A 14,492-nucleotide genomic window follows, 5' to 3' on the forward strand; every position below is an offset into this window, starting at 1 on the left:
CGACGTGTATTTGTTGTCAGTACTGGTGAATCGACACTTTTGTTTCGGAGAAAGCGACGTGTATTTGTTGTCAGTACTGGTGAATCGACACTTTTGTTTCGGAGAAAGCGACGTGTATTTGTTGTCAGTACTGGTGAATCGACACTTTTGTTTCGGAGAAAGCGACATGTATTTGTTATTAGTACTGGTGAATCGACACTTTTGTTTCGGAGAAAGCGACATGTATTTGTTGTCAGTACTGGTGAATCGACACTTTTGTTTCGGAGAAAGCGACATGTATTTGTTGTCGGTGCTGGTAAATCGACACTTTTGTTTTGGAGAAAGCGACATGTATTTGTTATCAGTACTGGTGCATCAACACTTTTTTCAGAGAAAGTGGCTTGTATTTGTTGTTAGTACTGGTGAATCGACACTTTTGTTTCGGAGAAAACGACATGTATTTGTTGTCAGTACTGGTGAATCGACACTTTTGTTTAATAAAAAGTGTTATTTGTTGTTGTCAGTACTGATAAATCGGCACTTTTATTTGTTTTCATTTCACAATGCTCGTTTATGCCTGAGCATAGTGATTTTTATGCTATCATCATTAGTATACATTATTGGTCATTGTGTACTGTGGCCTGCCTAACCCACCGCAATTAAAGCACTCCTTTTGCTAGCCTAAGTGCGAAGAATTGGTGCAGTCAGAGTAAAGGTCTCATCTCCGGTTACCCCCTGGGCGCTAAGAATGAGTAGTTCAGACATTATCTCTACTGTAGTTCAGGGATTCCCAGACTTTTCCGATTCAGAAACCGTCTGAGTAGCCAGGTAATTTTCTGGGACTCATGCTCGATTAGGGGGTTGCTGTTGTAATATATTTCGATAAATTCTACATTTCTGCTCATATGTTTTGATCCTTTTTTTTTTTCCTTTGTTCACAAATATTTTTAAAAATTAAGATTATTTTATGCATAATTTTGATGTAAGATATATTTATGTTTTAGTGTGTCTTGTTCTGCGACCCAAAGTTTAGGTCCAGATGTTGTAATTGGTTGACTAAATGTTTATCCACCTGGAAGTTCTACTGTCTCCAAGACAGATTGGCTTCATCTAGTTTATAAGCTACCACCGTTAGCGCCATTTCCCAGTTACCATTTCATTAACGTGTAGCTATAGACACTGTCTCCAAGACAGATTGGCTTCATCCAGTTTATAAGCTTCCACCGTTAGCGCCATTTCTCAGTTACCATTTCATAGCGTGTAGCTATAGACACTGTCTCCAAGACAGATTGGCTTCATCCAGTTTATAAGCTGCCGCCGTTAGCGCCATTTCTCAGTTACCATTTCATAACGTGTAGCTATAGACACTGTCTCCAAGACAGATTGGCTTCATTCAGTTTATAAGCTGTCGCCGTTAGCGCTATTTCCCAGTTACGTGTAGCTGTAGACACTGTCTCTGTTAGAAATGTCAAATCTCTAACGCCCATGCAATGATGCATGGATGTCAGTCAAGATGTATCTCAGTCTCCGGTCTCTGTAAGAAATGTCAAATCTCTAACGCCCATGCAATGATGCATGGATGTCAGTCAGGATGTATCTCAGTCTCCAGTCTCTGTTAGAAATGTCAAATCTCTAACGCCCATGCAATGATGCATGGATGTCAGTCAGGATGTATCTCAGTCTCCAGTCTCTGTTAGAAATCAGTTTTTTTGTTTGCTTTTTTAACCTTAAATGTGACCCAGTAGAGAGTATTGTCCTTTACCAGCTCAAGACTGGACTGCAATTCCTCAGCCACCACATACTAATCATTCAGCGTGTCCTCAATACTGAGGAGAAGACGTTGTTTGGCCTAACTCAAAAAAAAAGAACGCCTCCTGAGTTTTCACCAATTACACAGTAGTATCAGAAAATAATCACCCTATATTATCATGGGGAAGTGTATCCAAACAATCCAATGAGAATACATGGGCAGTCAAAGCTAGTAGTTAACAGGAAAATTTACCGATCTTAAGTTGCTAGTGTAAAGCGTTCAATAAATATTAAAATATATATTGAATATTACAAAATTAAGAGTACAGAAGGCTTAATATTAAAAGAATATTACAATCTATCTTTGGTGGCACTTTCCAATAATGTGTATATATATATATATGTTTGTTTTCCGATTTAGCCTTTCCACGGGAGTTATTTGTAAGTGTTTTGAAAACACAGAGATATATTTTAGGCTTAGATTAACAAATAATTACCATTTCTCTTTTTCCATATTATTAATTGTTCCCGTTGTCTCTGGTATTATTTGACTTCCCTTATGTATTAGTTGATGTATCCAGCAGCATGTTATCTTACCTGTGTGTTCAGTGCATTTACACATAGTCTAAGTTGTTCAGCTCTATTGGGTTAGTGGTATGAAATAAATGCTGAATGTTACATTCTGCCTCACTGAACGTTATCGCCGGTTAATAACATTTTCCCTTCTCCTTCCTCATTTTTAACTGAACTTCATTGCGTTCTAGTTTTAACAGTGTACAAAAATTATTGATGGTTTAAATAAAGCGTTCTTGCAAAAAGTTTCGCCGTTATATATATATGTTTCACGTATATATATGTCACACGTATTATGGAGCTTTTCAACAGAACATTGCCATGCGCATGCGCTGGATTATATGCTGCCAATACGACATTACACTGGCACGTACCTAAGATATACTTTACTAACATAACACGTGTAGTTTCTGTTTACCTTCTTAGATTGAAATTTTTTTTTTATAAAACTACAATAAGATTCAAAAATGAGTTTCGTTTGGAATTGAAAATTTTCTTGATATATCAATAAATTTTAGACATTTTTTAAAAATGTTTACGAAGTAATTTTTGACGTGTACATTATTTGGGCGTTATATATATAGTAATGTAGCAAACTGTAATTAGTCGTATCATTTTTTTATACCTTATAGTCTCTAAAATAATAGTAGGCATGCAATTTGGTAGAGTTGTGACACACACACACATCTGAACGTTAGTTAATACTCCATGAATATTCCACGGAGCTCTTGTGGAATGCTACTTTCGCGCCCTGTGTTTGCCATAGTTTGATCCACCGGGTGTCCTCGTGTTGACGGCAAGAAGGAAAGATTCACCGGTGAAGCCGAGTACGTAGTCCCACCTGTTGTGTGGCCTAAAGACCACACCGAAGTCGTTTTGTTATCGGGTAGATAAGTGGCAAAAGAGAGTGTGGTTTCTTTGTCGTGGTAGTTATACGCTAAAAAATGCCCTGTCAGTTACAGATGGCGATAGCGTCGATAAGAAAGATACGACTCCCTGATTACAGCAGAGCACGTGGGTGGCAAGGGCTAACACGACCAGCCACGGACAACAAGAATATCGTGGGAACATTCCACAGCCTTTTGCTTTTAGCAGTAAAATCTCAAGACAAAATTCAAAATTCTACGACTTCGTTTTATAAAATAAGTTAATGAATTGTTATAGACCTTAGGAGTAACATATTAATAGAATTATAACGAAAATTAGTTATACTATATTTCAGTAGCTCAAAATGTACATTGTAAACCTGCATATTTGTAGCAGAAATGGAAGTATCTATATATTGGTAAGAATGATAGAAAATCACCAAGAAATGTGCGACAACCACAATATTCTTTTTTATTTTTTTTTTCATTACGTCAAGGAAGAACCTGGCGTGGCCTAGTGGTTAGCGTATCGAACTGCAGACCGAAGGATTCGGGATTCGAAACAATATGCCATTGAACACGCTCTGCACTTTCAGTTGTAAGAAGCAATATAAAAGTGACAGTCAATTCCATTATTAGGATCAAAGAGCCGGACAAAGCCGTTGTGGCGGCGAATGTTGCTGGCTGGCTGGCTGCCTTCGGTCTGGTCATTACTTCAGAATTAGGGACGGTTTTACTTGCATCTTAAGGGTTTCTTCCCTGTTTATCGTAGCACAGAATTAGGGACAGATTTACTTGAATCTTAAGAGCTACTTCCCTGTTTATCGTAGCTCAGAATTAGAGACGGTTTTACTTCAATCTTAAGGGTTTCTTCCCTGTTTATCGTAGCATAGAATTAGGGACAGATTTACTTGAATCTTAAGAGTTACTTCCCTGTTTATCGTAGCTCAGAATTAAGGACGGTTTTACTTGCATCTTAAGGGTTTCTTCCCTGTTTATCGTAGCACAGAATTAGGGACAGATTTACTTGAATCTTAAGAGTTACTTCCCTGTTTATCGTAGCTCAGAATTAGAGACGGTTTTACTTCAATCTTAAGGATTTCTTCCCTGTTTATCATAGCTCGTATTACTTAGCTTGCACCAAACATTAAACTGTATTCTATAATCATGTTAACATTCCAGCAAGTGCAAAATACGTCTCAAAAATACCCTTTTCATAGCAGAACTTAAATAAAAGGGATGGTTTGGTAGTTGATAAGCACAAAGAACACAACAGGCTATCTGTGCTTTGCCCATTACGGTTATCGGAACTTGAATTTTAGCGTCATAAGCCTATAGAGTTGCCGCTGAGCTACTGAGGACAAAAACAAAAGGATGGCCAGTTTATGTAATCTCTGAAAGATAACTCAATGGTCTCGTTGTCTATATCATATCATTGTATAAGTTGCAAATTAATCCATATTCCACTCTCTCCAACCATCCACTCTTTATCCATGAAGTTTTGAATCCGTTTTATTTCGCCATATATATATATAATCCACTCTTTATCCATGGAGTTTTGAATCCGTTTTATTTCGCCATATACATATATATATAATCCACTCTTTATCCATGGAGTTTTGAATCCGTTTTATTTCGCCATATACATATATATATAATCCACTCTTTATCCATGGAGTTTTGAATCCGTTTTATTTCGCCACATATATATATATATATAATCCACTCTTTAGTACACCGTGGTTATTATTTTGTTTACGACATTTTTTTTGCCATTACTGAAGCCACTTTCTTACTAGATTTAAACATATATATTTTTACAACAAAGTTTACAGTGTAAACTATATTTTAGGCAATAATGATCCTAAATTCTTACTACGTTTAAATAAATTTTACGGTGTAAAACAAACATTTTAGACATCAATAAACTCAAATCCTTACTAGGCTTAAGCATACATTTCACAAGCTTTTTTCCAATGTAAAAAGTAACTAATAGAGAAAATAAAAACCACGGTGTGTATTGAATAGATTGTTTGAGCTGTGTTGTTGGTGTGTATGTTTTTGTTTTTGTTTTACATTACAGAGAGAGTGGGAAGGTGTTAAATATTCGATTAAAATAACACTTACGTATTTATGGACACACCAAAGAAGTAAATCATCACTAGATAAACATTAATTTGTTTATTTGTTTGTTGTTAAGCGCAAAGCAACACAATGGGCTATCAATATTTGAATAATCATACGATTTGCACATTCTTCCTGCAATATTTGAATAATCATAAGATTCGCACATTCTGCCTGCAATATTTGAATAATCATACGATTCGCACATTCTGCCTGCAATATTTGAATAATCATACGATTCGCACATTCTGCCTGCAATATTTGAATAATCATACGATTTGCACATTCTTCCTGCAATATTTGAATAATCATAAGATTCGCACATTCTGCCTGCAATATTTGAATAATCATACGATTTGCACATTCTTCCTGCAATATTTGAATAATCATAAGATTCGCACATCTGTCTGCAATATTTGAATATAGCTCATTTGTAACACGACTAAAACGCATGTATGCTAGCTACACCTATCATTGTATTGCAAGAACTCAATTCATTTTCAGTCACATTTATTACCTTTAACCATGGGAAGGAAATTAGCGCGTGCATGATATATAAGTCTACGCTGTATATCAGCGACCATAAACCAAGAGACTTTTCTTAATTGAAGTTTGATCCAAAATATACTTGAAATTTCTTTATTGTGATTTCAATAACATTTAATTTTGTCTCCTGGCTAATGTAAATATTTATATCGTCAGCATAACAAAAGTCTTTGATAATCGCTTACATCTGATACTGACCATAAAGAAATAACTTTACTTCTTAAATTAGAGACCTGGCATGGCCTGGTGGTTAACACTCGCAATCTGCGGGTTCGAATCCCCGTCGCCAAACGCACCTGCCCTTTCAGCCGTGGGGGTATTATAATGTGACTGTCAATTCCATTATTCGTTGGTAAAAGAGTAGCCCAAGAGTTGGCGATAGGTGATGTTGACTAGCTTCCTTCCATCTAGTCTATCACTGCTAAATTACGAATGGCTAGCGCAAATAGTCCTCGTGTATCTTTGCGCGAAATTCAAAACAAAACAATCCAATTCTTAAATTATAAAAAAAAGAAAAAGTTCTATAACTAATGTAAATAAAAACCCATTTATTTGGACCTCTTTGTCTCACATCCATCTTGAAAGGAATAGATAGATAAGACGAACGGCTTCATTACATTATACCAATGTTATAATATCCGGTAAGTTGTGTTAAGCAGTTAGGTAACACCAGTCTTGGTGGCGCCACCTTCTACAACTTGTCGGCAGTAAGAACCACGGTCAAGCTTGAACAAGAAGAAAACATGAATGTACGTAGCCAAGACATGGTGATTTCCCGTACCACACGGTGCTAGTTTAAAGGGATAATAGCACAGCCTGCTTAATTAGCTCATATATCATGAACTGTTTAACGACTTCATCTGTAGGTCCTCTTATGTCTACAGTCTTAATCTATGGGGATAGCAGGAATAAGTACAAAATAGAAACCTGCATCTTAAAGTGCCCATTTCAATGATATAAAAATAAATGTGGGAGACCATCCGCCTCATTACAGCTCAAATGTTCTTGGACGAAACACGTTAGTACAACCAATTCCAGAATCGCTTTAATACATAGTTATTGTTTTGTCTGTCTGTCTGTCTGTATTATCTGTTTGTTTGTGTGTGTGTGTTTTTGGTATTTTTGCTAGAAAATCCCAAAAAGAAAATTTTTGAGTTTGCTGGAAATCAATACAAACGCTCGATCCCTTTCATTTCGTCCCATCCCTAATCACAAGTGAACCGTTCCTTCTATTGCATAGGGCTTAAATGTAAAAACCACAGTACAATTATAAATGTAATCTTAACCACTGAATTATCAATGGGGATCAGGCCTATTGGGTCTGTAAAACACATTTTTCTAAAGTATTTTTGCACAAAATTTCTTTAGGCTTCGTGAATTTGTTGGTTACGAGATCCTTTATAGCATACAAGTCACGCACAAAAAAATTCAACACTATAATTAATCCCACTAATTACTGATAGTTTGTTTTAGCGCAATGATACACGATGTGCCCTGTCCACCGAAGGGACACGAATCTCGAATTTTAGCGTTGTAAACGCGTAAACTTACAGCTGAAACAACCAAAACCAATGATGGACTTTTTTCTTTAACTATTATGTGAGTTCTAATCTATATAAATACCATCTTTTGTATGCCCATGTAACTACTTCGCAGGGTGTGGATGGATCTTCACCGAAATTGATATGGATGTTCATTGGGTACAAACAAATTTTCAGTTTTGCATTTTGCGGTCTTCATTAGCGTTTTTACGTTTTTTTTTACCATTACTTCGCCCCCTGTCGATGAATCTTCACCAAATTGGGCATGAAGGTTTGTTGGGTCCATACTGAGATCCATGCAAAATTGCGGTTTCACATTTTGTGTTTTGCTGTTTTTATGGATGTTTTTTTACAATTATATATAATGGAAGCAACTTTTCATGTCCTAAAATAACCTTTCATTAATCATGAATTTACATAACTTCCGTCCAGAGGACGGATACTTCAGCTACTCATTAAATATAACGAGAAAAGCGTGTGATTATAGAAATGAGGTCCCATAAGTCAAAATCTTTGTAACAGACTGGATAACCTTATCAGCGATTCTAAACAAAATCTCGTATAATTTATACATTTATTTCTGATCTTTAAATACAAATTTTATTTTAATAAGAAAGGTGTCTAAGCAGAAATAACATTTTGTTCTTCGTAAATTGGATATGAGCAAGTTAGGGCTAAAAGATGATCGTGTTAAATAAGTTATTATTGTAGACGTTCGCTACTAGTAATATAGTAGTTGTGTGAGTCGGAGTTAGGTGGCGCGCAATTACAAGTAACCCTGGTTTTCAACGATCCTTCTCTTTCCCATATACAGTAAGGTCTGACTTCCTTTTCCTTGGAAGGAGGGGAGGATGGTCAATCGAGGATGGTGATGGTCTCCGTGGAAAACATTCAGATGGCTGAAGTATTCCAACAGCTGTAAGTAGATAATTCATCATATCACACCTACACTTTACACAACTGGTATGATGAAACTCACGGTAAAGTGAGGAAAAATGCATCGTACTTAACAGGAACTATGTTGAGAAGTGATGTCGGCTTGACTGCATGCATCATACTTAACGGGAGTTTTGTTGAGAAATGATGTCGGCTTGCCTGCATGCATCATACTTAACGGGAGTTTTGTTGAGAAATGATGTCGGCTTGCCTGTATGCATCATACTTAACGGGAGTTTTGTTGAGAAATGATGTCGGCTTGCCTGTATGCATCATACTTAACAGGAACTATGTTGAGAAGTGATGTCGGCTTGACTGCATGCATCATACTTAACGGGAACCATGTTGAGAAGTGATGTCGGCTTGCCTGTATACATCGTATTTATACAGGAGCAATATTATGAGGTTGAGCTAAAGTTGTAGTTTTTTCACATAAAACTGTGTTATATTGTTTGTACGTTTTCTGCTATAGCTGAATTGTCTATTTTATAGTTTCTTATGTACCCTTTATGTTCCGGTAATCTTTAATACTTTCACATTCACATTCACCAAGAATCATGTCATATAAAAACATAATTCCTGCATTTTATATTTTGTTTACAGATCACTGAAAATACGCGCTGGACAGTGAGATTTAAGCAATGAATTGTTACTAATTAAATACATAGTGGTTGAAAGAGGATTTACACCAAATATTGTAGCTAGAGCAGTGTATCTCTGTCGTATTTGCCAGACGACCCCCGCATCCGGGCTTTGGTCGTCGCGACCCCCCATTATTTCTACAAGGATTAAAAAAACTCTTGATGTTTCTTGGTACAGTTCGTCATATTTTATAACAAAGGTGATATGTGCACCTCTTAGGCACCTCGAGAACTCAAAAAACAATAACAAAAAATGTTGACTCGTGGCAGACAGCTCGTGACCCCATGGAAACCTGCTCGCGACTCACCGTTTGAGAAACATTAAGCTAGCGCATTTAATACATTTATTAATGGTTTAGTGTTAGTTAGAAATACTATGTTAAAATCTGTTTATCAAAAAATAGAAACAACAAAACATTTATCCCATTTTTAAACCTACAAATAAGATTGAAGGCATGTTAGGGAATACCAAAGACAAAATAGAGATAAAATACAAGACTGGTATTTGTAAACTAAAATGTGAATGTGGTAGTATTTATATTGGTCAAACCAAAATAAACTTAAAGTACAGATTACAGGAACATAAAGGATACGCAAGTAACAACATAATAGAAAATTCAGCTATAGCAGAACACGTACAAATAACACAACACACAATTCTATGTGACAAAACTACAATATTAGATCAACCTTATAATATTACAACTTTAAGTATCCGAAAACTATTAGAAACGATACAAGAAGGTATCCTCAATAGCCGCGGCTGCAATTAGATCTCAAATCGGTCAAGAGATGGAGCTATGAGCTAAATGTTTGTAGTTGATAAAATAAAAAACCCCAGAGTCATTCTACGAGTCGTCATTCCGCAGCTGAACGTTTAAAAAAGAAAGATTAAATCGATATGAAGGATAATCAAGTTACTTCGTTGATATATGGCACGACATATTGTAAACGCCGGTCAGTGAGTTATGTAAATAACTTTGAAATATGACACGCAGAGTAACTCCCGATGACCATATAAAAGGCGTCGAAACATATAACATGTAGAGAGTATTTAAATAAAAGCCGTTGAAGGCTTTAATAAACTATTAATTATGTAAATATGAAACGTTGTGTTTTAAATATTTATTTGATATTACGCTCATTAAATTCCCCTCAGTGACTCAGCTGTAAGCGTGAGGGATTATAACGCTAAAAGTTGGGTTTGGATAGCTGTGATGTGCACAGCACATGTAGCTCATTGCGTAACTTTGCGTTGAACAACAAACAAACAACCTATCCAAATTTCTCATCCGTTGGAAATGGAATAACAAACGCGTAAATAGATATGTTCGACTTTTGCGTTAATCTAAATATTATTAGTTTGTTTTGGAATTTCGCGTAAAGCTATCTGAACTAGCCGTCCCTAAGTTAGAAGCGAAAGACTAGGGGAAGGCAGGTAGACAACATAATCTTCCACCAACTCTTGAGCTACTCTTTTTACTGACGAAAAGTAGGATACATCGTCACATTATAACACCCCACGGTTAAAAGGGAGAGCATATTCAGTGATACGATCCGAACTCGCGAGCCGTAGAGCGCGAGTCGAGCGCCTTAACCACCAGGCGAAATAGTATTAGAACAAAAGAATAGAATAAGGTTAGATAATATATACTATTGAATATCGTTGAACGGTCAGTGAAGACGCATTATAAAGAGATCTTTAGCTCTGTAGTGTTTACCTACTTGTCTACCTAACTACCCGTTCTTTTTTTATACACATCTATATTATAAAAACAAAATCATCACTAATAAAAATAAAGTTGTTACATTTAAAATCGTTCTTCCATCCTCCTACACGGCGCAGACCTCGTACGTAAATTAAGCCTTTCCTGGCTCACCCACTTGCTATTACATTCACGTATATAGAGTATTCGAAATAATTAATACACAAATAAAGCTACATAATCTTCAATATGTATTCAAAATGCTTATCAAATGTATTTAACTATTCTAGATCTAGAATACACAGACAGACAGATATTCGACGCAATACTCGCATTACCCTAAAGGGTTTCATCAGTCTTGTCTCATATTCGAGTATATTGGTAATTTAAGATAAGAATTCTAACAGAAAGTATTAGAAGAAATCTCCCTAGGCATTAAACGTCTGCTGGAAAATTTGCAGACTGAAACTGCCAAAAGTAAACGGGTATAGTGAGTTGGTAAATAGCAGGAAGTTCACGAGTTGTTGATTGCACTGATACTTGATACTAAATAAATGGGTGTAGTGAGTTGGTAAATAGCAGGAAGTTCACGAGTTGTTGATTGCACTGATACATGATACTAAATAAATGGGTGTAGTGAGTTGGTAAATAGCAGGAAGTTCATGCGTTGTTGAATGCACTGATACTTGATACTAAATAAATGGGTGTAGTGAGTTGGTAAATAGCAGGAAGTTCATGCGTTGTTGAATGCACTGATACTTGATACTAAATAAATGGGTGTAGTGAGTTGGTAAATAGCAGGAAGTTCATGTATTATTGTATGCATTGATACTTGACTAAATAAATGGGTGTAATGATATGGTAAGTAGCAGGAAGTTCATGAGTTGTTGATTGCACTGATACTTGATACTAAATAAATGGGTGTAGTGAGTTGGTAAATAGCAGGAAGTTCATGCGTTGTTGAATGCACTGATACTTGATACTAAATAAATGGGTGTAGTGAGTTGGTAAATAGCAGGAAGTTCATGTATTAGTATATGCACTGATACTTTATACTAAATAAATGGGTGTAGTGAGTTGGCAAATAGCAGGAAGTTCATGAGTTGTTAAATGCATTGATACTTGAAACTAAATAAATTTGTGTAGTGAGTTGGCAAATAGCAGGAAGTTCATGAGTTGTTAAATGCATTGATACTTGAAACTAAATAAATTTGTGTAGTGAGTTGGTAAATAGCAGGAAGTTCACGAGTTGTTGAATGCCCTGATACTTGATACTAAATAAATGGATGTAGTGATCTAGTAAACTGCGGGAAGTTCATGCGTTGTTGGATGTACTGACATTTTATATTAAACAACAATAACATTAAAAGTTAAACTGTAACCAAACAGGTAATACGTGTTTCTTTTTTCAGAATTCAGAAGTATATACATATGAAGTAGTCTCTTGTATTTCGTTCACTATCAACTTTGTTGACCACGTTTTGCATTGAATTATACTTACTTCTCATCTCCCCAAAATGTCTGCAGAGACATTCGGTTCAAACCAAATAGTTCAAAATTACTCGCAGGCCGAAACACCGAGAAAAAAGGTCAGAAATGCAGAGTCGTAAATATACAGATCATTCTTCGAACGTTAGCTATGTGAAATCCCCTGGGGTTAGTTGCTTACAAGATAATAAAGTAATTTACAACCAACAAAACGTTGCGAAATTCTCTTCAGCAACCCAGCTGTTTGTTGCCTTATTTCTTCAGTTCCGTTCTTAGTCAACGTTATACAGGTAGTCCTAAAACTCGGTAGCCATTGAAACATTGATGAAATTAATGTATCTTTTCAAATTGTTTTAGAAAATAGTAGTAAGCTTTGATAAACGTGTGTTGGTGATCTGGATTGAACGTCTTCAGTGCTGTATGGATTTGATTTGAAGTGCGGATATTTTGGGCATATTCTGTAAACGTGTATAGACATTCTGCCTATAGTGTGCACATGTGCAGAAACTTCGCAAAATATTCTAATTGCAATAAGAATAGTGTTAAGAAAGTATGCAAGTCCAGGTGGCGCACTAACTGCGATGTACACTCCCTCTCGTGATTTTTTGGTTAATTTGTCGTGTCGATAAATAGTTTACTTTTCTGGGTAACGTACTGACCCTTTTGTAAGTTTGGAGGAAAATAATATAACATATACGATTGAGAAAGTCAAAAAATAAATAAAATATAGAAGCAGTGTGTAAAGATAATTTCCTGGACATAAATGCGTGCAGCCATATTAATAATCACAACTAAAGAGTTTCCACGTGCTTCTTGTTGCCTAGCGATCAACCTGTAGTTTCATTATGTTTTTATAGGCGGTGTACAAATACGATATAAAATTTTTTGAAAACCGTCATAAATTTTAAAATTCGGAAGATTTAGGACTTAATGATTACTGGCTTCAGGAAAAATTCCAAACAAAACAATAATGAGTTAATCAATACATTAGGTGTTTGAATACTTTGTATGATTGGGACCTACTCATAGCATCTGCTAATTTACTTTTTGCTGTTATGTTAATATCATTTTTATTTTTGTGTAATATCATTGAGAAAATGAAGCTCTCGAGTTAATATTGCAATAATTCAAAGTTCTGTAAATTACAAGAAACTATATAAAAAATTCACACATTTGTTTGTCACCTTCGGCTCCTTTGAGAGTGTAAAATAAATGAAGATTAGCGAGTAAGTTACACAAAAGCCATGTTCAATGATGAAGTGACTTAGATGTGGTTAAAACAGGCGCATTTCTAAATAACTGTATAACAAACGGATATAATACACGGGGTATGTAACAATCAGAGCGAAGCCAAACTCAGGATTATAAATTAGTTTCATAAATAAACCAAGCGTGGCCTAATCGTTAATATGACTAGACTATGGCCACGTTCAATGATGAAAGTGACTTAAATGTGGTTAAAACAGACGCATTTCTAAATAACTGTATAACAAACGGATATAATACATGGGATGTGTAACAATCAGAGCGAAGCCAAACTCAGCATTATAAATTAGTTTCATAAATAGACCAAGCGTGGCCTAATCGTTAATATGACTAGACTATGGCCACGTTCAATGATGAAAGTGTCTTAGATGTGGTTAAAACAGGCGCATTTCTAAATAATTGTATAACAAACGGATATAATACACGGGGTGTGTAACAATCAGAGCGAAGCCAAACTCAGCATTATAAATTAGTTTCATAAATAGACCAAGCGTGGCCTAATCGTTAATATGACAAGACTATGGAAACTAAGGTCGCGACCCTTTGCTGCAAGAACGTCCTCCGTACTCTGGGATATTTGGGTGGCAGTCAAATACAACTATTTGATTAGACAATAATAGCCCAAGAGTTCACTGATTTGCAAAGAGGTGATAACAAATCTTGTAGTTTACACCCAGTAAGATTAGTCTCCAAAAACCATCATCAGAAATGATTGGTTTTATATAACAGGCGAAAGAAAATACCAAGGAGTGTCAGTTACCCTATATGCATGTTAGCAAAAATGGTTTGAACATTGCTATTAGCTTTCTCACAGCACTACCATGCCATCTTTTGGTATTTCCAGATATTAAACTTCAAGTTACCTTTCCAAAACGTTACGGTTTAAACGCCAAAAGTTAAACTTGTAGTTTTCTTAATTAACATGTTTATGGGTGATTTTAAACCAGAAAACGACAAACAGATAATCTGAATAAATTGAGAGATGCATTGGAAAAATTCTCAATGTATACTATTTATTACTAAAGTATTATCAATAACAATTATTTTCAGAACTTGAAACAGGTTTTTTTTTTGGTA

Source organism: Limulus polyphemus, unplaced genomic scaffold (genome assembly GCF_000517525.1).
Source record: "Limulus polyphemus unplaced genomic scaffold, Limulus_polyphemus-2.1.2 Scaffold403, whole genome shotgun sequence".
NCBI lineage: Eukaryota > Metazoa > Arthropoda > Merostomata > Xiphosura > Limulidae > Limulus > Limulus polyphemus.